The 19,659-nt window shown below is 52.6% G+C and overlaps 1 long non-coding RNA gene across 1 annotated transcript; it reads left to right on the top strand.

Moving 5' to 3' along the window:
* Positions 1-14,857: 14,857 nt before the first annotated feature.
* Positions 14,858-18,253, top strand: LOC142028407 (uncharacterized). The gene is made up of 3 exons (XR_012649578.1): positions 14,858-15,145; positions 17,645-17,716; positions 18,182-18,253. It is a non-coding gene; the product is annotated as an uncharacterized LOC142028407 (long non-coding RNA).
* Positions 18,254-19,659: the final 1,406 nt, after the last annotated feature.

Below are 19,659 nucleotides of genomic sequence, written 5' to 3'. Positions count from 1 at the left end.
GTTTTCACACGGGTGTATGACACAGTTAATTTGTGAGGGCCATTCAGCTGGGAGCCTGCAATCCCGCTCGGGGCTCACAGGGGCTGCAGCAGCCGCCGCACATTCGAGCCCTGGCATCCTGATGTGCAGAAGGAGCTGACGGGCTGCTCCTTGCAGGCTGGGGCACCACAGACTGAGGGGCCTCTGAGGGTAGGATAGAGCTCAGAGAAATGCTGGGAAAGGAGAGCAAGAAAAGGCTTGCCAATTTCTTTCTGCTGGGGTTTCTTGGCCCTCCCAAGACATAGTTCTGCTGCTATTCATTTGGCAGCAATACCAACTTCTGAGGTGGGAGCCTTTTCTTTTGAAATCTGCCTTTTTGTATTTGTCTTCTAGTAGGTATTTAGTTTGATTAAGTACATGCCTAATGCAGATTTGAAACAACCTTTCTGGTTCTTCTTATGCATTGTTCTAGAGTGAACCCCCCCCCCCACCACCACCCAAGAGATCTAATGCCTGGAAGAGGCACAGCAGCTACTTGGACCTGTCAGAAACTACTCTCATACATGAGAAACGTCACAGCGTTTGTCGACCTGACATACCTCTCCTGTTTCCGATTCCACTGCCATATCTACACCTGCTTCTTTGGGGAGGACAAGCAGAGACGGTGGTGTGTCCAGGAAGGCTTTTGACTGGTCCTCTGTGTCTGCTTCACCTGCAGGGCCACTTTGGTCTTCCAAAGGCAGCTCTGGAAAGCAAAAGCACGTGCAGCGATGTAACTTCTTGGAAGTGGACAACAGGTAAAGCAAAACCCAGCCAAAGCCTTACACCAGCTGTCTTCTTGGCCCTCTGATGCCCTGTTCTCTGTCACGTCTCCTCCATTGAATGGAAACGATTTGCAAAAGGACATCTCTGTCAGCAGGTTTCTGAACTCAGAGCTTCAGCTCATCTTGCAGAGCAAAGTGTTCCTGCCCCGATAGACAGTGTCCAAACAGAGGTGATGGGAGAAGCAGGGCTTAAAAGACAGAACTCAATGCCCAGCCCTGCTAGAAATGATGCTGAGGTAGGAGCAGCATTCGCAAAGCATCTCCCTGATGCAAGTGCACGTAGAAGGGCAGATGCTGAACGTCAGCAGTGATGTTTACTGTATGAATACCATCACTCTGGTCACGTGGGAAGCCTAACAATAGGAAAGCACTGCTGTCAAGTCTTGAGTGCTCGCAGCTCCCTCCATTTGCACAGGTGTCCACCAGGAGCACAGTATGGAACAGGAACACAAGTCCCCACCATGTGACAGCCCTCGGTTCCTCCTCATACCTGTGGCTCTGTCCGTGGGTGCTGGTGACTCCCTGGCTGACGGACAGGAGCGGCCATCCATCTCCTCCCCAAAGATGTCACTGAAGTTTTCAATCATAAACAGCAGCAGCACGTTCACCTGCACACATCAAAGCCTTGGTCTCAACCCAGGTGCCTGAAAACGTATCGCACAGCCTTTCCCACTGCTGACCCTTGCCTCTGTGCAGACGGCTGTTGCTGTGGGGCTGCTCTTGCAGGCAGCCACCCCACCAGCATTTGTTGGGGAGAGGAGGCAGCCAGGGACCTCTGAGCAGCCAAGTTCTGATGGGCTGGCAAGGCTGCAGCCGGCTGCTCGATCCAGCGTACCTTCTCAGTCACCGCCAGCATGGCCTGGAGCGGGAGCAGGTCCTCATTAGGTGGGCTCAGGAGGTTTGGCCCAAGGCAGATGGCCAGGTTGCTGGTGGTCATTCTGCTGGTGGAGGCGTTGTGGCCGATGTTCTGGAGGAGGGCCAGCAGCTGCTTGAGGAGGAGGAGGTTGGCTCCAGGCAACTTCTCGGCCACCCTGAGGGAACAGGAACTCAACGTTAATAGAGCAGATGTTGCCCACAGCCATCCCCGAAGCTTGCCCAAGGCAGGTGGGAGCCAGTGGGTGAGTTGCACAGATTTCCAGGTGCTCTCAGCCAGCGGTCAGTGCTCCCGTGCCTCAGGAAGGAAGCACGGCGTTCCTTCCCAGCTCCTGATTTCCCCCAAGCCCAGGCAAGGGAAGGCTCCCTGTCCATGCCCTTTCCCCCGAAATCTAAGCCCACCGCAGCAAAAGCAAGCTGTCAGAAGACACAGCTTTTTAAGGAGACCGTCCCTTTGCAGGCAAGTCCCAGGCCTCTACCAGTCCCTCCTCAACAGGCAGGCTGCTGCCCACACTTACGCTTTCAGCTCTTCAATCTTCTCCTCCTTGCCGCTCTTCTGCATCGCCGCCATCCAGTCCTCGTAGAGGTCCGTCACGAGGAGCTTGGCGGGGATGCTTCGGAGGAAGTCCTGCAATGCCAGGGGCTCCAGGTGAGCCTCTGAACACTCCAGGCCAGCCAGGAGCTCTTCCAGCTGCAGGTCAGAAGCGCTCACCTTCAAGATGACGGCCAGCAGCAGCGCAGGCTGGCTGCCCAGGTCGACGTCGGCGCCGTGGTCCATGGCCTCTCGCAGCTCCCGAAATTCCGTTCCGCTGGCAGCTCTTCGGAATATCCCTTCCGTCGATGGTCCTTCCCGGTGCAGGACAGCCAGCAGCTCCTGCAGGAGGGGCAGGAGGACAGTTGCTTGGCTGAGAAGCTGCCTTCCAACAGCAGTGACCAAAGCGCTGCCCCAGATCCTGCTCCTTGCCCCCCAAAGCATCGTCTGGGGGTGAAGAGCCCAATCCCCCATCCCCGGAGCTCCTGGGGACAGCCACGTCCCCTCTGGAGCAGCGGGAGGGAGGGCTGGGGACCCCCTGCCCAGGCTGGCTTACCTGGATGGGCCGGGGCAGGGAGCCGTCCTCCCCGCAGAGGGCTGCCAGGGGCTGTCCAAAAAGCGCCCTGCTACAGCCGGAGCCCGCCTGCCCTGGCGCCTGGGCAGCGGCCGGGGTCCTCCGCAGAGCAAAGGGCCAGGGCAGCCCCATCCTCCTCCTGCTCCTCCTGCTGTTTCCTCCTGCTGCAAAGGAAAACAGAGCAAGATCCCGTCAATGGAGACTGCCAGGCCACTGCTCCCGGAGCCTGCCCTGCCTGCAGCGCGGTGCTGAGCAGTGAGGACGGGCAGGGAGCCAGCAGCTGGAACCGCGGCTCCAGCTCAGCGGCTCCATCTCGCAGGCTCCTGAGAGCCAGCGTGCCACCGGGACAGCCTGTCCCAGCCCTCGCCCTGCCCTCCTCCAAGCCGTGGGCAGCAGCAGAGGCTCCGTGTCCCCGCAGAACCACGTCCAGCGGCCGCTGCCCAGCGGGTGTCTGTGCTCGTCCAGGTGATGTCCTGCCTTGGGGTGCCGCACCTGCATGGCGACACTCAAGGGACAAGTGAGCACAGCTCAACCATTTGCAGGAGGTTGCCTTCCTTTCCAAAACTCACCTGGTGAGCGGCAAAGTCCACCTCCCTTGTTCCCAGACGGGGCTCTCGGTGGCCCTTGCTTGGGATGATCCTGCAAAAATGAGATTGCGCTTAGAGAGCATCCCCGCAGCAGAAAGGGCCACCGGCAAGCTGCCGCCCGGCACCAGCAGCCTGAGCGCAGCAGAGCTGGGACCCTGTGCCCTGTGGGGCTCTCTGCCCTGCATGGCAGGATTCCCCCCAGTGCCACCAGTGAGGATGTGCTGGCATTCCTGGTGGCTCCCCAACCCTCTCCACTCCCCGAGTGGCACCATGAGACCCTCCCCACAACCTCTCCCCACTTGCCGCACGTGCCGGCACAGCCAGAGGTGGGCGAAAGGCAGCCGTTCTCACCTCTGTCTGGCCCTCGATCAGCCTCTCCAGGCTCCCGGCGCTGAATGTCCTCCACTGGGCAAGAGAGAAGGAGCGGAGGAAGGTGAGTAGCGATGCCTCTGCCGCTCGCTCGGCTGGAGGACCAGGGCTCGGGGACAGAGCCCAGATCGGGGAGACACTCACGGCGTGGCGGCGGCTCAGCTGCTTCTCCAGGGGTTTGAGGGAGGGGAGATGGGTCACCCGGGCTTGCTTTGCTCCTTCTGGTGTCCTGCGGACCAGGAAGGGACAGGGAGAGAGCTGGCTGAGCCCCGAGCTGCCCCTTCTCTCCTGTCAGGCAGCTCTCCCCGAGAGCTCCTGGCAGCTGCGAGGGCACCTCTCCCCAGCTGGGGAGCTGTGTTCTCCCATCAGGCTGCGCCTGGAGCATCCCCCTTTGGCTTACCCCAGCAGCGTGCCCACCCACAGCTCCTTCAGCGCCTGGGAGCTGCAGAAAGAGAGGAGAACCAGCGTCAGGCCCCGCTGCTTCAAAGCCCGTGGGCAGAGGCGTGTTTGTGTGTAGCCCTGCGCTGTGGGGAAGGACACAGGGGCAGGACGAAGAAGCCCCGTGGGGCAGGACAGGGACTCTGCCCAAGCCCTGGCTCCCTGTGTCCTGCCAGAGCAGGACTTTTGCCCTTCTCTTCTGGGCACGGTTGGGAACCTCTCCCACCCAGCCATGGGATGTGGCACCACGACTCACCCAAAGGCGACAACGCATGAGCCGGTGGGCCAGACGAGGATGAGGATGTCCTCGTCGCCGCCTTCCTCCTCCTCTTTTTCCTCCCCTGCTGCCTCCTTTCTGCTGCTCAGCACCCACAGCTGGTCCAGGGCCAGGCGGAGCTGTGGGCGCAGGCTGGTGCCGCGTCTGCAGAGAGCAGAGAGGAGAGGCAGGCGGTGAGCTGGGGGTGTCCTCCTCGGGGTCCCCCCGGGCAGAGCCCTGTCCCCCACCTGCCCTTGGGACAGACATCGATGGGCGCATCCAGCACCAAGGTGCCGGGGCCTGGGGCTGGTGCCGGGGTGTCCCGGGGCTGGGGCCAGGGCCAGGGCTGGGGGAAAGGCAGCTGGGCTCTGAGGGTCTTACTGCAACTTGGCGATCACCAGTTCCTCCTGGAGGAGGAGAAGGCGTCTCTCGCTCCTCTTGCGGCCCCGGGTGAGCCGCACGTCTGCGCTCAGCACCGCCTCGGCGTCGGCGAGAGCCTCCCTGCAGAGCAGAGAGCAGCGGGCATGAGAAAGGCCGCTGCCACCGCAGGTCCCGGCCGTGCCCCCGAGGCACAGGGAGAGCTCACCTGGAGCCGCAGCAGCAGTTGGCCTGGCCCATCCTGCCCGGGAGAGGAGGACCCTCGCCGTGGACCGAGGACGCGGGCCAGTCGGCGACAGCGGGGATGGGAGGCGAGGTGCCGGTGCCGGTTCGGTGCCGCTCGGTCAGATCCTGCCTCCTCCCAGCGCTTCTGCGTGCCAGCACAGCTCCGTGCTGCTGTCTCTGGCGGCCGTGGGCTCCAACTGACGAACATTCCGAGCCCAGCGACCAACATTCTAAGCCCAACGACCAACATTCTAAGCCCAACGGAAAGTGGGAGGGGCACTGGGGGGAGAGTTCTTTCCAATGTGGCCGTCTCTGCCTGGCACTGGGGAGCCCAGGGCTCGACAGAGCAGAGGGGAAGGGCTTGGGACTTCTGCGGTCTTTCTTGCTAGGACCTTCATGCCCCAGAACTGTGCATTTCCCTAAGCCACTGTGTCTTAGTCCCAAGTGTGTGGCTATCCCTGGATTCCCCTTGCTTGTCTATGTAGCACCCTTTCCATTCCCGCCCTTCATGCACATCTCCCTGTGCCACTGCGATGAGGATTAGAATTGTGTGGGTTTTCTCTAGCCAAAGCAGTGGTCAAATTGGGGAGGCTCTCTCTTGGCATGGGACAGTGAGAAAGAAGATGACCATGCTGATAGGGTGCAGATACAGTTTCCAACTTGGTAACGGTAACTTGGTGTTTTGTGCTTTCTGCATTGCTCTATGTGCCTCAACACTTCACACTGCAAGAGGAAGGGAATGTCATGGTCTGGACCCAGACACCAATATGGACCTCCCTCCCCACGAGAGGGAGAGTCTGTGCAGCATCACACTTTTGCTCTGCCCTCATTAAGACGAAAACCACTTTCACCCTAGACGATTCGTCCCTGAGAAAGACAGCTCTCAGACCATGCAACACTAGCTGGGACAAACATCCTCTCCTGGATAGTGGCATTAAGATAGGCTGTGTATTTTGAACCGTCTGAAGGTCATTGAAGAATGGCCTTGTGAGAAGGTAATCTTGGTGAAGCTGTCGACGGGGCTTCTACGGACATGGGCTCACACACTAACAGACATAGCCATGTGCCATTTATTCTCTTGATCAGCTAAAATATATGATCCATTCGTGAATTGATCTCTTCCTGAATAAACCTCAAACTTCTAAAACAATGACCTAACCAGCTTGAAAAGGCCCCAGGACAGAAATTGAAGCCGTAGTCTTAATGGTCACTTTACTGAAGAGAGATAATGACTTTACAACCTCACTCTGGTTATAATCACAGGATTTATCTCTGCTGCTGCTGCTGCTTTCTCCTCTGAGGCTGGGATTTTGTTAGAGCTATTTTAGACCAGGTCCATGTGATGCAATGCTGACTCTGGTCAGGACTATTCCATGCTCCTGTCTAGAGGCTGCTGCTCACTGTTTGGAGGGAGGAAGGGAGCCTAAAACTTCCTATTTTATCACAAAACTGTCTTTTTATTGGTAGCCCAAAATATTATTGTTTTATGATCTTCTCCAAATAGAAAAATCCCTTACATAAGTCATTTCACCTGCAGCTGGTACCACTTTCACAGCCCTCTCGATCCTCTTCTGTGAGTGCATTACAGGTACAAGCACGTGGCCATCCCGTGGGGTAGCATGTGAGCAGACAACAGAGGCCTGAAGTCTTTGAAGTGGTTTGTTGGCAGGCAAAACAAGCAGGAGAGGCTTTCCAAGCGCTCATGGTGCTGCAGTCAGAAAAGCGTGTCAAGAAAATGTGTGGAGATGAGCTGCACGGTGAGTGTGGGGCTGCCTGTTCCCGTCATACCCAGAAAAGTTACTGTAATTTGTGGTTCTCCTATTCTGGGCCAGCGGGATGAAGCTGGGGCATAACCTTGAGAACTTAACTGGTCGGGAACACAGAGGAAGCAGTCAAGCACAGAATCTAAGAGAAGTGTAGTCCTGAGCATGTCCTTTATCAAGGTGCCTTGAAGACATTCTCATAGTACAGCACACAAAAAAAGAATTGGGCAGCACATGGAAGAAGACTCAGAAGAATGCCAATACTACTGCAACTTACCATAAGAAAAGTTGCAATTTCAGCATTTCTTTCTGTTCTCTGTTCATTCTAGCACTGTTCAAGACAATCTGGAATGTCCAAGAAGTGACTGTGTCTGGTCCCGCAGTTAGATGAAATCTCCCAGCTGTAAAAACAGCTGCTGCTGCCTATTTATCACACAAAAACATGATTTCTTGATGGTAAGTCTAGTTCCATGTTGCTCTTTGCCAATGTCAGCAGATGTTGGTGTTAATATATACAGCATCAGGGGCAACAGAAGGAATCACTGTGGCAGCTGTATTTTTTCCTCTGCAATGAAGGGCATTCCTGCCTTTTATTTGGACTTTGTCTTCAGAAGTAGAAGCAATGCACTACAGTGTACAGGTTAACATCACTTCAGTAGTCTTTTGTGAGTAAATAACAGTCCCATAAGCTCTAACGACATGAGAAATGTGGGATGTGAACTAAATACGATAAACTACTGAGTACAATTTTTTTTGGTAAAGTACTTACACATCCATGAAGGAAAAAAACAAAATGAAAACACAATGTTTTGGGATACAATTGACATTTTCCAGCAGGAAAAATTCACTGTGTGCAGCAGAGTTCCTGCTAGGATAGCAACAGTGCACACTGCGGTTACTCTTTGGACAGTTCATGCTAGCTCATCCTACAGAATGGCCGTCTTGCCAGGATGATTCTGAGTAAGAAGTTTTACTGCCTGCATGCTCTGTTAAGTTAGCCCATATCTGGGTTTTTTTTGTTTGTTTTGGTTTTTTTTCTTGATGTTTGCTTGCAGTTGTGTTGCATTACAAGTTACAGGAGCCTTACATTGAAGGGAAAGAAAAACAATGTTAATGTATGAAGCCCTTTTTGTTACTCTAGTGAGCACTTACTTATGCCACTAATCCCATGAAGTTGCTTGCATAATTATGCAGCCAAGTTAGAAGTTACCCACATGAGTCAATTTACTCATGAAGGTACGTCATTGCTAAGGACGATGTTGTTGTTCCAAACAAGGCAATACAGTTTGCTTTCTCTCTCAGCACCTGCTCCTCAATAAATAGAAGAGGGCTGATCTGGAGTGAGAATTGCAATACAAACACCCAACTACCTGGAGTTTTGTTCTGCAGAACTAATGTTAAAATCGGGACTCATTCTAATTGGGGTCTGTCAAACAAATAGAAATATAAGCCTTGCTTTTGTAAGACAAACATGAAAGAGGTTGATTATCAGGCCCGATTTCCCTTAGATAGTTCACTGCATCCCAGGTTACATACATCTTTTCACTTAGAAGTCTGGAGGTGAAGTGAATGCTGCGTGTGCTTTTTTGTTTATTTATTTTTAGTTCTGTACAACACAATCATCTCATGTGGAACCTTGCAGATGGCTTTGCAATAGATTGTAGTGGGTATATACCCCCTTACTCTAGTCTCACTTCTAGATTTCAAATTAATTGTTCTTTTGTATTAAGAAGGAGAAAGCTTGTTCAAATACCAACTGCAATTGCCAGGAAACTGGCAGGCAGGCCTGTTGCTTTCTTTGGAGGAAAAAAAAGCAGCTAATTCTTGTATTCACAGGCAAAACATTCATAGCTTTTTAGTAGGTGATTTTTAAACTATAAAGACGTTAGAATTAGGTGAACACATCTTTGTTTTAATGTGCCTCACTCAATACTTTGTATTGTTATGTGTGAGGGATACATTTTTCATGGTCAAATTTCAGCTATGTTGCATGTAAATATAGCAGCATTTGTAAAAGCTGAGAAACACAGCATGTTCAAAGTTTCGTACAGATATGTGATGGTAACCTACCTTAATTGTCATTTTAATCAATAAGTACATCCTCACATATCATTCCTGAAGCAAGTGAAGTGAGGTGACAGTTAAATAACTCAGACAATTAGACATGAAACACTGTGAAGTTTTCAGGTGGCTGCTTTTGTTTCATAAACCAAAATATCAGAAATCCATATATCCAGTCAACAAGATTTGATATAGTAGTTATTTATAGTTTATAAAGGGAAAATGGGGTTTATATGGAATATACACTTTAAGTGAATTCAAGGCACAAAAAGTTTAAAAAAAATTAGCAGAGGAGCTATAGGTATGTTACCGATGGATAAACAGAAAGAACATACATAGGTTTTTCCCCTTCATTTCTGAAGGAAGAAAACAGCTACAGTGCAAAGAAGGATGCACCGAACTAACTTACAACCAAGGGAATGTGGAATAAAGCAGCAGGAAAAAAACGGCTTTGTGAGACAGGGTTAGCAATCATCTTAAATGCCTAAGTATTTGTATGTGCTCCCTACTTTTTGTGGGTAATCGCTCATAGTGTAATAGTGTGTGTTCAAAATTCTATTCATCTTGTACTTGCATTTCACATTTTAAAAATTCATAAGCAAGAAGTTTTTTATTGTTCTCCTGCAGTAGAGATGAAATCCAGAGGCTTACAAAAGTCAGGAATCTCAGCAGGAAAGAAGAAAAAGATCATTTGGTTGTAATCTTTAAAACTAGAGTTATTCACTAAAGCCTTTTTATAAGACAAGCATCTAGAACACTTCTGTTTCACGGGAAAATAATAAAATCGGTAGAGGAATGGAAGTCTTTCAAGAAGGAAAGAAAAAAGGTGGTGCTGATGTTACCCAGCAAAAATTGTGATTTCTATCTTGGATCTTGTGGTGTTTGGTAGGGTGTTTTAGTCCTGGTTTTTGTATTGCTCAAAGTCTGTGAAAAAGCTATCATCTTATCTTGAGATACAGGCTGAAAATATATTGGCTATTGTAAAATCTCTCTTACCTCATTACATGTGGGATTGGGGGTATGGGTCTGATTTGCATTTCATGAATGTTTGGGGTTCTTTGTGTCAGGACAATATCTCACAAGGCCTTTCATGCTGAGTGCAGAAGGGAACCTGACTCACAGGTTCCTGCCCCACGGGGCTTCTTCGTCCTGCCCCTTTGTCCTTCCCCTCCTCCTTGTCCTCATCCTCGTCCTCGTCCTCGTCCTCGTCCTCCCCCAGGCAGGCGGCCATGGGACCTGCGGGGCCGGGGCCGGGCCGGGGATGGTGTCCCTGCAGGGTCAGGCAGCAGGAAGGCGCGCCCCGGGGCATGCTGGGAGCTGTAGTCCTGGGGCACGGGGCTGCCGGGGGCCCTGGTGGTTCCCGGGGCATGCTGGGAGCTGTAGTCCTGGGGCACGGGGCTGCCGGGCAGCCATGTTGGTCTCTGCAGTCTCTGCTCCAGCTGCGGCCCGGCTGAGGTGAGGGCTGGGGCTGCCCGTGAGGCGAGCGAGGCCCTTGGGCGGGCGTGGGGGTGTCTCCTGCCTGCTGGCTGCCCGGGGGGGGCTCCAAGGTGGAGCCGGGCCCGGCTGAGGGAAGGAGAAAAGGGGCAGGGGGAGGGGGGTCGCAGTCCTGGGTTTGCGGGTTTCACGCAGACTCCCTCTTCAGAAAACACAGCCTCTGTGTGGGTCAGCGGTCCCTGCAGAGCTTTATTATTTGTAGCCGTTTTTATGAATACACAGCGGGCTCACACGGTGCTGTGCATCTTGTAAAGTGAATCGCTGGATTCAGCATGGCCCGGGAACCACCAGGGCCCCCGGCAGCCCTGTGCCCCAGGACTACAGCTCCCAGCATGCCCCGGGGCGCTCCTTCCTGCTGCCTGACCCTGCAGGGACACCATCCCCGGCCCGGCCCCGCCCCCCACAGGCCCCATGGCCGCCTGCCCGGGGGAGGACGAGGACGAGGACAAGGACGAGGAGGAGGAGGAGAAGAAGAACTGACGTGCGGAAAACAGACTCCACAGTCAGTGAGATTGTAAAGTAGGTATGTTTATTCAGCGCTGGGCAGCACGGGGGGTAGTCCCGCCAAAGTCGTGCGCGCCGTCGGGCCTAATTGTGCAGGTTAAGTGCATGTTCTACATAGGTATTCATTAGATTTCCGAGAAATGTTATACGTATTCATTAGTTTTCTGGGAAGCTATTAGCATATGCAAATGTCTTTTACGCAGGTGCATTGAAGGTCTCTGGTGGTCTTCCATAGTCTTGTCCGCTATTTGACCCTCCTGAGGTGATTCTGCGCAGTATGGTCTTTTACATATTTTGATACATCAGTGCTCGTTAGTGCTCTTATTATCTAAGTTCTCATTAGTGGTGTAAAACCATATGGTTAGTTTAAGCTAAATTATCTACAAGGACGAGAACAAAGGCAGGAGTTCTTCTCTTTTCTGGCCCTATCTATTCAAGCAAGGTCTCTACTTGTGCCTTCTTAACAAGATCGTAAATACATCAAACATTTAATTAAGTTTTGTGATTGTTCATGGTTCCTTCTTGCTCATCACTCCCAAGTAGCAGTCTCTGACAGGCTTAATCCTTGATGAACACCAGTCTTTGGTATGTAAAGTTACAGAGAGACAATCATTAAGCAATTAGCAGTTCATTCTCTATGTTAGAAGAAAGAGAGAAAGAGAGAAAGAGAAAGAGGAGGAGAAGGGGGGACAGAGCGGTGGACAGAGGTGGAACAGGGAGCAGGAGAGAGGGACGGAGGGGAAGGGTGAGAGGAGAAAGGCACGGAAGAGAGAAAGAAAGGGAGAGGCAGGGACAGAGAGCAAGGGAAGGACAGGAAACAGCCCAGAGAGCCTGAGAAACAGAGGGATGCGGATCAGGACAAGGAGGGGGAGAAGGACAGAACAGCCGTGGTCTCCAGGATGAAGATGGCGGAGGAGCAGAAGGGGGTGGGGAGCAGGACGGAGGCCCAGCGAGAAGAGAGAAGGCCCAGCCAGCTGAGCAGGGGATACAGGCAGGAACGAGGAGACAGGCTGCAGGAGAGAGAGGAATGAGGAAATACAGACAGGGAGTGAGACAGAGAAAGAAAGAGAAAGAAGAAAATAGTGGAGAAAGGGAGGAAATAAAAAGTGGGGGCAGGGAGCCAGACAGAGCGTGATGGGAGAGACCAAAAATAGCAATTCTGGGCAACTGCCCCCGTTTCTTGAGCACTCCCCAGGAACTGCATTACCGGGAGCCTCGAGGAACGTGCTGCCTGCCAAAGCCCTGTCCTGGTCCCAGTCCTGTGCCCTAATATTGGTGATGAGCATTGCCTTGCATAGTGGCCAGGACTAAGGGCAAAACAGGACAGCTGGGGGGGGGAAGGGGGAAATTCACCCGGCTGGTTTTGGGTTGGGTTTTTTTTGCTTGATGTTTTTGCTTTTAGAAAGAATACTATTTAAGCTCTAAATACAAACTGCAAGGAAAAAGGAACCAGGCGTACCAGTCTGGACACATTTAAAGCCTGAACCCATTCAACAGCTGCACCAACCACCACTCGCTCCTGCTGCACACACTCCACCGCCTGCCTGCAAGTACAGGCAGCCGCCCTGTTTCTGGAGTGTTCCCCAGGCACGGCAGCACCAGGTGGCTCAAAAAAACATGCTGCCTGCAAAAACTTGAGCACAGCTGAATTCTGGTCAATTTTTCCTCTTTTTAGGCTGGGTTAAAGACTCACCCATTGGGAGGTGGCTCAGGACCATGCCGGGGCCAGTGGCACTGCTTCCTGCTGGGCCCCACCACCAGCTGCTGGCTGCCCTGGGCTTCCCCCTGTTCTCTCCAGCTCTGCTTTCTGCCAGCACTGGGGGCACCCCAGAACAGCCTGCCTGCTCCCCACAGCCCCACTGCCGTCCACGTCTGCAGCTCATGCATGGTGTCCACATGCCGCAGCTGATGTAGGGGGTGGCAGGTTTCTCTTGTGGCAGCCTGGGAATGGGGGCAAAGCAAACCCCATCCCTCCCTTTTGATCTTTGTCCCCAGGGAGACCCAGTGGAGATGTACCGTGCGCTGGAGAGCATTCTTCAGGGAGGTGAGAGCCGATTGCAGAGCAGCGCTGAGAGCTGCCTGACAGCAAAGGCGTCCGGTGGCCACAGAGGAGCCCAGGTGAGCTGGTTCTCTCGGAGGCCAGCAAAGCAGCCTTCCTCTGCCCCTGGTTTTGTGAGATACGGAGCAGTGCAGAGATGTTTCTCAGGCATCCAGGCCTGAGGAGGGTTTCCCAGTGCCCCCGTGAGAGATCGTGGTCCCAGGCAGCATCTCCCCCTAGAGCCGAGGCCGTATCTAGCCCCCTGGAGCTGGGTACGGCTGCCTTGAGGGGTCTCGCAGGGAGGACATGGTCATCTGCCTGCTGGCTCTGACACAGAAATGATGAGCTGAAGCCCCGTGGCCATGGTTGGCCAGTTCAGCGTCTCCGAGTGCCTTTCTCCCATGGAGCGTTTAAGCCAGGCACTTTTTTGGAGTGTGATGGATGATGTGAAGGTGGATGCTGGTGATGTCCTGGTGGCTCTGTCCCACTCCCACTTCAAAGTTGTGATGTCTGAGATCTGGGGCCACCTGCAGGCTCTGGCGGAGATGTCCAGGGAGTTTGTGTTCCGTTTGTGATATCTTAGGGCTACAATGAACTCGGGTTATGGTATGCTAGCATTGCAGTGTGCTAGGGCTATGGGATGGCAGGATTACAGGATGTCAGAGTTCAGGCGAGTTAGGATTAAAGCATGTTACTGTTACGGACTGGCTGTGGGTTTGTTGGCCCTGGGTTCTTGGAGTTATGTTATTTTTGCCTTGTCTTGTGTCCTGGGTGGTCTTTTTTTTTTTTTTTTTTTTTTTTTGAGATTCCTTTTTTATCTTGTTTGCCTTTTCAGGGTTTGGATAGGGGCCTTTGGTTTGTGTATGTTTCTTCTGGCTGTTTTTTTTTACTGTTCTGGTGGTTTGTCTGAAGGAGGCTTTAGGAAATCCCTTCCCAAGTCCAGCTGAAGCTCAAGAGGTTTTCTGCCAGTGGAGTTGCTGTGGCACTTGCATCACTTCGCAAGGTCTCTAACTTTCCTTGGGATCACCTTAGTTTCTGCTCTGTAGGAGGTTGCTGGCAAGCACTGAGTTTGCACAGCCTGTGCTCCTGTTGAATCGTCTTGTTGCTTTTTGTCACAAAGCAGTTTGTCAGAAAATGTCTAGTGAACGAGGCTTGTGGTGATAGTTCGCTATCTGGATGTTCAGAAACAGGAGAGAGATGTAAGTTAACGTTTTTAAGCTGGATGGAAACAGCAGCTTGAATTTATTAAATGTCTCGGCACACGTCAGAGTAGCTCTGATAGCATCCTTTCCCTCTAGCAACACTGGGTAAGATCATGAATGTTTAGTCCCGTGCTAGGTTTTCACCTGCAAACAATTCCATGTACTTCTTCCTGCATCTGCTTTTGTCCCTGTAAAAGCAACAGCTGGTCTCTGGGTCTTTTGCTTTGTAGTCAATGATACTATTTTGTAGTTTAGTTCATCTGCATTTCTCTCTTTCTCTCTGTCCTGTGAGAATTAAGTCTATCGCAGCTGAACCCAGGACACTCTCTCACTCCCTCTGTTTTGGATAGCTGAATAATCTAGTAACCTGTTAAGTAGAAGATTAACCAGGCGCCTATTCCTGTACCAAAGAATGCAGCGTAGGAGTGAAAGGCAGAAGCGTCTCACCAGGACACATGTAAAACTGCAATGTCATTGACAGTTTGGGCCATGTTTGGCAGTGGTGGTTGCTGTAGTCCTGTGCTAGCTTCGTGCTTCTAGCTCAAACTCGGTGCAAAGGTTGCCTGTGAGTTTCTTGCTTGGTTCTGCCTGTGCCTTTGTCTGGCATGGGGTCAATGTTGTTGGCTGGTGTGTGGCTTCATGCCTTATCTGGTAGGCTGATTTGTCTGCTTTGGGAAGATTTGAGCTGTTGAACAGGTGGGACTGAGAGCAGGGAAGGCATCTGCCTTTGGGCTCTTGTGTGATTTTGTTAGCGCAAGGACACTGACTACTTTTTGGCTTATCCCTGTTGTTCAGTCGAGGTACCTCAGCCTCCAAGAAAGGGAGAAGTCTGAAGGCAGCATCCTCCCCAGCAAGCTTTGTTCTAGGCGTCAGTCTGCCTGATGTCCACTGTGGAACTGACGCCTGTGAAGAATGATGACGAGAGGTGCTGGGACTGCTTTCTCGAGAAAGAGCTACAGGCTGAGCCTTGGGCCAGAGAAGTCCAAGCTCCCAGGGATAGGCTTGCACAGGCTATGTAGAAGACGGACCACTGTGGATCTGGATCGGGGTGAGAGCCCATTGCCTTTACTTGAGATCCACTGTCTTCCCATTGCTGATATGAGGCGTGGTGGGGTTGAAACCGAGTAAATCCCTGAACTGAGATCTGGGGGGGCCACTCCTGTGGTACCAAGGACTCCACCAGAAGCTCATGTCACAGTGCCCTTTCTTCAGCACACAGCTCGGCCTCGTGAGACTAGAGAATGTCCTGTTGCCTGTCTTTGTCCCATCCGATTCAGGGACTTCTCCTTCCAGGTCAGATGGCTTCTCAAGTTCTCAGACTAATCCTTTCCTGGGAACTTTTTGAGATACTTGCTAGGCAGTCTGTTTTCTCTTGAATGGACTGATCCAGCAGAATTGTGCTCATGAAACCACAAATCTGGGATTTGAGGGCTTGTTGCACTCAGAAATAAAGCAGGCTGCATCAGTGTGACACTAGGGATTGTTTTGCACAATGAAAGCTAAAGTGAGGCCATACATCCTTAAAGGCAGCTGTGGTTTAGACTCGATGAGCTACATCTGCAACCCTTCCTGCCTCAGCGTGTTCTCTAGTGTGGTTAAGAGATGTAGGTACATAAAATGTTCCAGGTATGAACAGAGGACATCAAGAATTGCAGTAGTGATAAGATTTTTTTTATTTTTTTATTTTTTTTACCTGGAATTGGATTCCCACCTCCAGCTTTTGAAGTCACTTTATCTGGCAGTCGTACAGCAGGATTCCTGATGGTGCAGTTCCACCTGTGGGAGGCAATTTGTAGCCTCCCATTTGGTATTGAAGAGTAGCTCAAATTGGAAATAGCCCCTGTTGCAGAGATGGGCCCCATAATGCTGGACTCTAGGGTTGTTAGCGAAGACAGTAAGATGAATGACTTCTTGAAGCTGTGTTTTCCACCGTCTTATCTGTATCCTTGAACATCATTTCCCCATAGTTACCAATTTCTTGCTCGTACATGAAATTAATGCTTGAGTTTACCTCCTGACTCTCTAAGCTTATTTTGCTTGTTATTTACCAAAAGATTGTGAAAATGAATTCACAATCATTCAGCAGGGCTGCTGAATTATTATCTGCATCATGTACCCAATGCTGGTGGGTACCAACCTGCAGCTGCTTAGAGGAATTGGAGTTCTTCTCACTGACTAGGTGGCAAGTGATGCTGTATCAGTCCCCAGATATGCAACACTGTGGGAAAGGAAAGATGTTTTAGTCCTCCTCCTGTTCTTCCTGTTCTTCCTTTTTCCCTCCTCCTCCTGCCCCACTAAATCTAGTTTAAAGCTCTCCATACAAGTCTGGCCAGCCCGTAGCCTCAGTAGCATTTACATATAGGAAATAATATGGGTTTCTTTTTTTCGCCTCCCCTCAGCCCAGAGGATCCCACATAATTGTCCTCAGACTCCGAGGCAGAGAGAAATCCACAGAAGAGCAGTGGCCAAAGAGCAAGCACAGAAGCAGCTGTAGCCAAAAGCGCCTAAGGATGGCAGGGAGTGTGCTGATGTGCAGACAGCTAGGATGCTGAAGGGGTCTTAATTTCATCTAAACCCAAAAACTCAACACACGTGGGGGAGGGGCAGTGCCCCAGGGCCGTGGCCGCGGTGGGAAGGCAGGACTGTGAGGTCACAGAGCCCCGCTGTGCCACGCCGTGATGTGCAGTGCTGTGCCACAGGCACCGCTCCAGCAGTGCCAGCAGCAGCAGCGGCAGCAGCAGCAGCAGCAGCAGCGGCGGCATGGTGCAGGCGTGGGGGGCCATGACCCCCGCCTGCCTCCTTATCCTCTTTGTGGTGTCCCTGCAAGCCTGGGATGTCGGGGCTGCTCCGTGGCAAGCGCGGGGATTAGGTAGGTGGGCAGGCGAGGGCCAGCACCCAGCGCTGGCAGCGTGGCGCAGCACCCACCACACCTCGGGGTGACAGCGGGGCTGGGGTCGTGGTGTGGCAGGGCTGTGAGAGCAGCGGGGCCGGGCTGGGCCGGATGAGCCGCGGCCAGCTTCATGGGCAGCGGGAGGTAGATGTCCCGTGGGGAGGTGCAGGGGGCTGCAGCCGCTGCAGAGGCATTTTCCAGGTGAACGGTGGGGCCGAGAGCAGCACCGCGGGGTGAGGAACCATCCCCAGAGCCGGCCCTGTGCTGCCCTGCCCCAGAGCAGCCTTCCCCTGGCCTGCATGTCGGGGCCAGAGCAGCACCGCAGGGGCCAGGTAATAGCCTGCAGGGGCACTTCTTCCCCGCGCTGGTCACAGCCGTGCCCCGGGCCCTGGCTCTGCCGCTCCCTGGCTGAATCCTGACTTTCAGCCTCAGGGATGTCCGTCCTTGGGAGATGTCTGCTCAGAAAAACAGGAGCATTCCTGCTCTAGCCCGGCAGTGCTCTCCTTGGGTGAACCCAGGTCCCCCAGGCCCTCTGCAGCTTTGGAAACCTCCACCCATGTCTGGGTCCCACGTCATTACCTGACCCCCCTCCAGTGACTGCAGGTCACTGAGAAAGAAGTAGATCACAGCCTCTAATGGAAACGTGCTTGATTACAGCTGTGCCTGTAGCCGATGGCCACCCGACTGCTCAGCCGGATCTTGTCCGGGAGCCTCAGGGCAACCCCACAGGTATGTCACTTGAATGAGCGGGCATTTAGGTTTTAATATTTGTTCCTATGAAATTTAAGTTAGTATTTTCTTGGCCGATGCTTAGACATGCAGAAGAGCAGAGAGGGAATGGGTCAGGCTCAGTGACGTGGCCTGGGGCGCTCTGCCTTGCAAAACATTCTTTCCCAGCCTTTCTGACCCTGCGCTGCTTCCAGTGCCTGCTGCAAAGCCATTGGGCTTGTTGGGGTTGAGTTTAGAGCTGGTGTGGGCTCCAGGGAGTCCTTTCTGCCGGCAGCTCTGTACATGGTTTGTTTTAAACTGGCATGCTCCAGGCACCCAGTAACGGTCTGCACAGTGCTCCTGAGTGGCAGGGAGAGACGAGTGCCATGGAGCAATCCTGTGTGTGAACCGCCTTCGTTGCCGTTCACATCTGAAGAAGTCTATTGAAATATTTCACGGGAGCTTCTCTGTTCTGTTTGTTTACAGACGTGGCTGGACGCAATGGCTATCCAGCTTCCCAGCCGGGTTCCAGGGCTGACGCGCAGGGAGATCGCACGGGTACGTCATGGCTTTTTCCTTCCTTTGAGAGCTGCCAGCTCAAAGCCCAAATGTGAGCAAGATGTCTCTTGCAGGTGTGAGAATATAGGCCTGCATCGTGTGTGCCATGTTGCTCGGTGATCCCCTTACGTGTTCTGCTATTCAGTATGACAGTGTATATCACAATGTATGATGGGAACTTCTCGCGGGTGTTTGGTTGCAGATGTGGGTACAGGGAGGGCTTTTCCAGCTTCTCGGCTGGGTCCTGCGCTGGAGCTCACCTGGCATCCCAGGGGTGAGTAGTCAGTCCTGACTGACTTCACAGACTAAGCGCTCGTTTTCAGTATGTTATTCTTGAGAAATTTAACTTTATACTTTCTGTTAAGGTCCTCAAAGAGCAAAGTATAAAGCTAAAGCTGAAATAGGAAGATCTTCCCAGCGGTCACCAGAAGTCCTAAAGGAAATCCTGAAGGAACTGGACAAAGCAGCACGTGGTGGGTATAACCAGAAGTCTTGGGAAGCTGAGGTTTCAGATGCATGTATGGACATGAATCCTGTGCAGCAGGAAGGGATCGATCAGAGCCGCACTGCACTGACACTCAAATTTCACACCTTGCAGGTGCTGGTGAGCTGTAGAGATGGTGCAGAGTCTCTGCTGCCAGTTGTGGTTCAACTGAGCCCCAGGGAGGGCTGCTGCCCCAGTTACAGCGTTACTGGCCAGAGCTGTTCTGGGCAGACGTTGGTATCCAGCTGGCAGGAACTGACAGTGCTCACACCTTGAGTGTGTGAGGGACTTGGCTGAGGAGCCGGTTCCTGATAAGCCATGAGAGGGCCAGCACCCTGCCAGTCACTGGCAGGGAGAGTGCCCTTGGCCAGTGGACAGGATGCGCCGGGAGCTTGGGGTCACTGAGACCAGCAGACTTTGCCTGGGCTGCAGGCATCCCCTGGCCAGGATGGGAGCACCCCGGCTTCGCAGCCTGGTCTAACCCCATTGTTCTCCTTGATGTCTGAGGACTCTCGGTGACACCTCGGGGTCAGGGACAGGCGAAAGCTGGACACCCAGCTGAAGGCCCGACACCTAACTTGAAGGCAGCTAAAATGAAGGGCTGTGAATTCGGTGTCGGGTGGTCTGCCTGTCTGTTTCTAGTTGTGTTTTCGATAACTTGGTTGTGGTTTTCCTCTTGTTTTGGGGGACTGTGGGCTCTTCACTGCCACTTGTGAAAGTGCCCAGAATATGCTTGCAAGAGCTTGCGGTTCAGTCCAGTATGCGTGTCTGTTACCCTTACCATGTGGTGGAGTTGGTATGATGGGAAGTGCTTCTCAGAAGGACTCTTTCCCCACCTGAACTGGCCACAGCATCTTCCTGTCTCCTCTGAGGGAAGTAATTTACCATCATCTTGCAGTTTGCCAAAAATGCACCAAGTGGA

This window comes from Buteo buteo, unplaced genomic scaffold (assembly GCF_964188355.1).
Source record: "Buteo buteo unplaced genomic scaffold, bButBut1.hap1.1 HAP1_SCAFFOLD_342, whole genome shotgun sequence".
NCBI classification, from domain to species: domain Eukaryota; kingdom Metazoa; phylum Chordata; class Aves; order Accipitriformes; family Accipitridae; genus Buteo; species Buteo buteo.
This window is presented reverse-complemented; position numbering and strand designations above follow the sequence as displayed.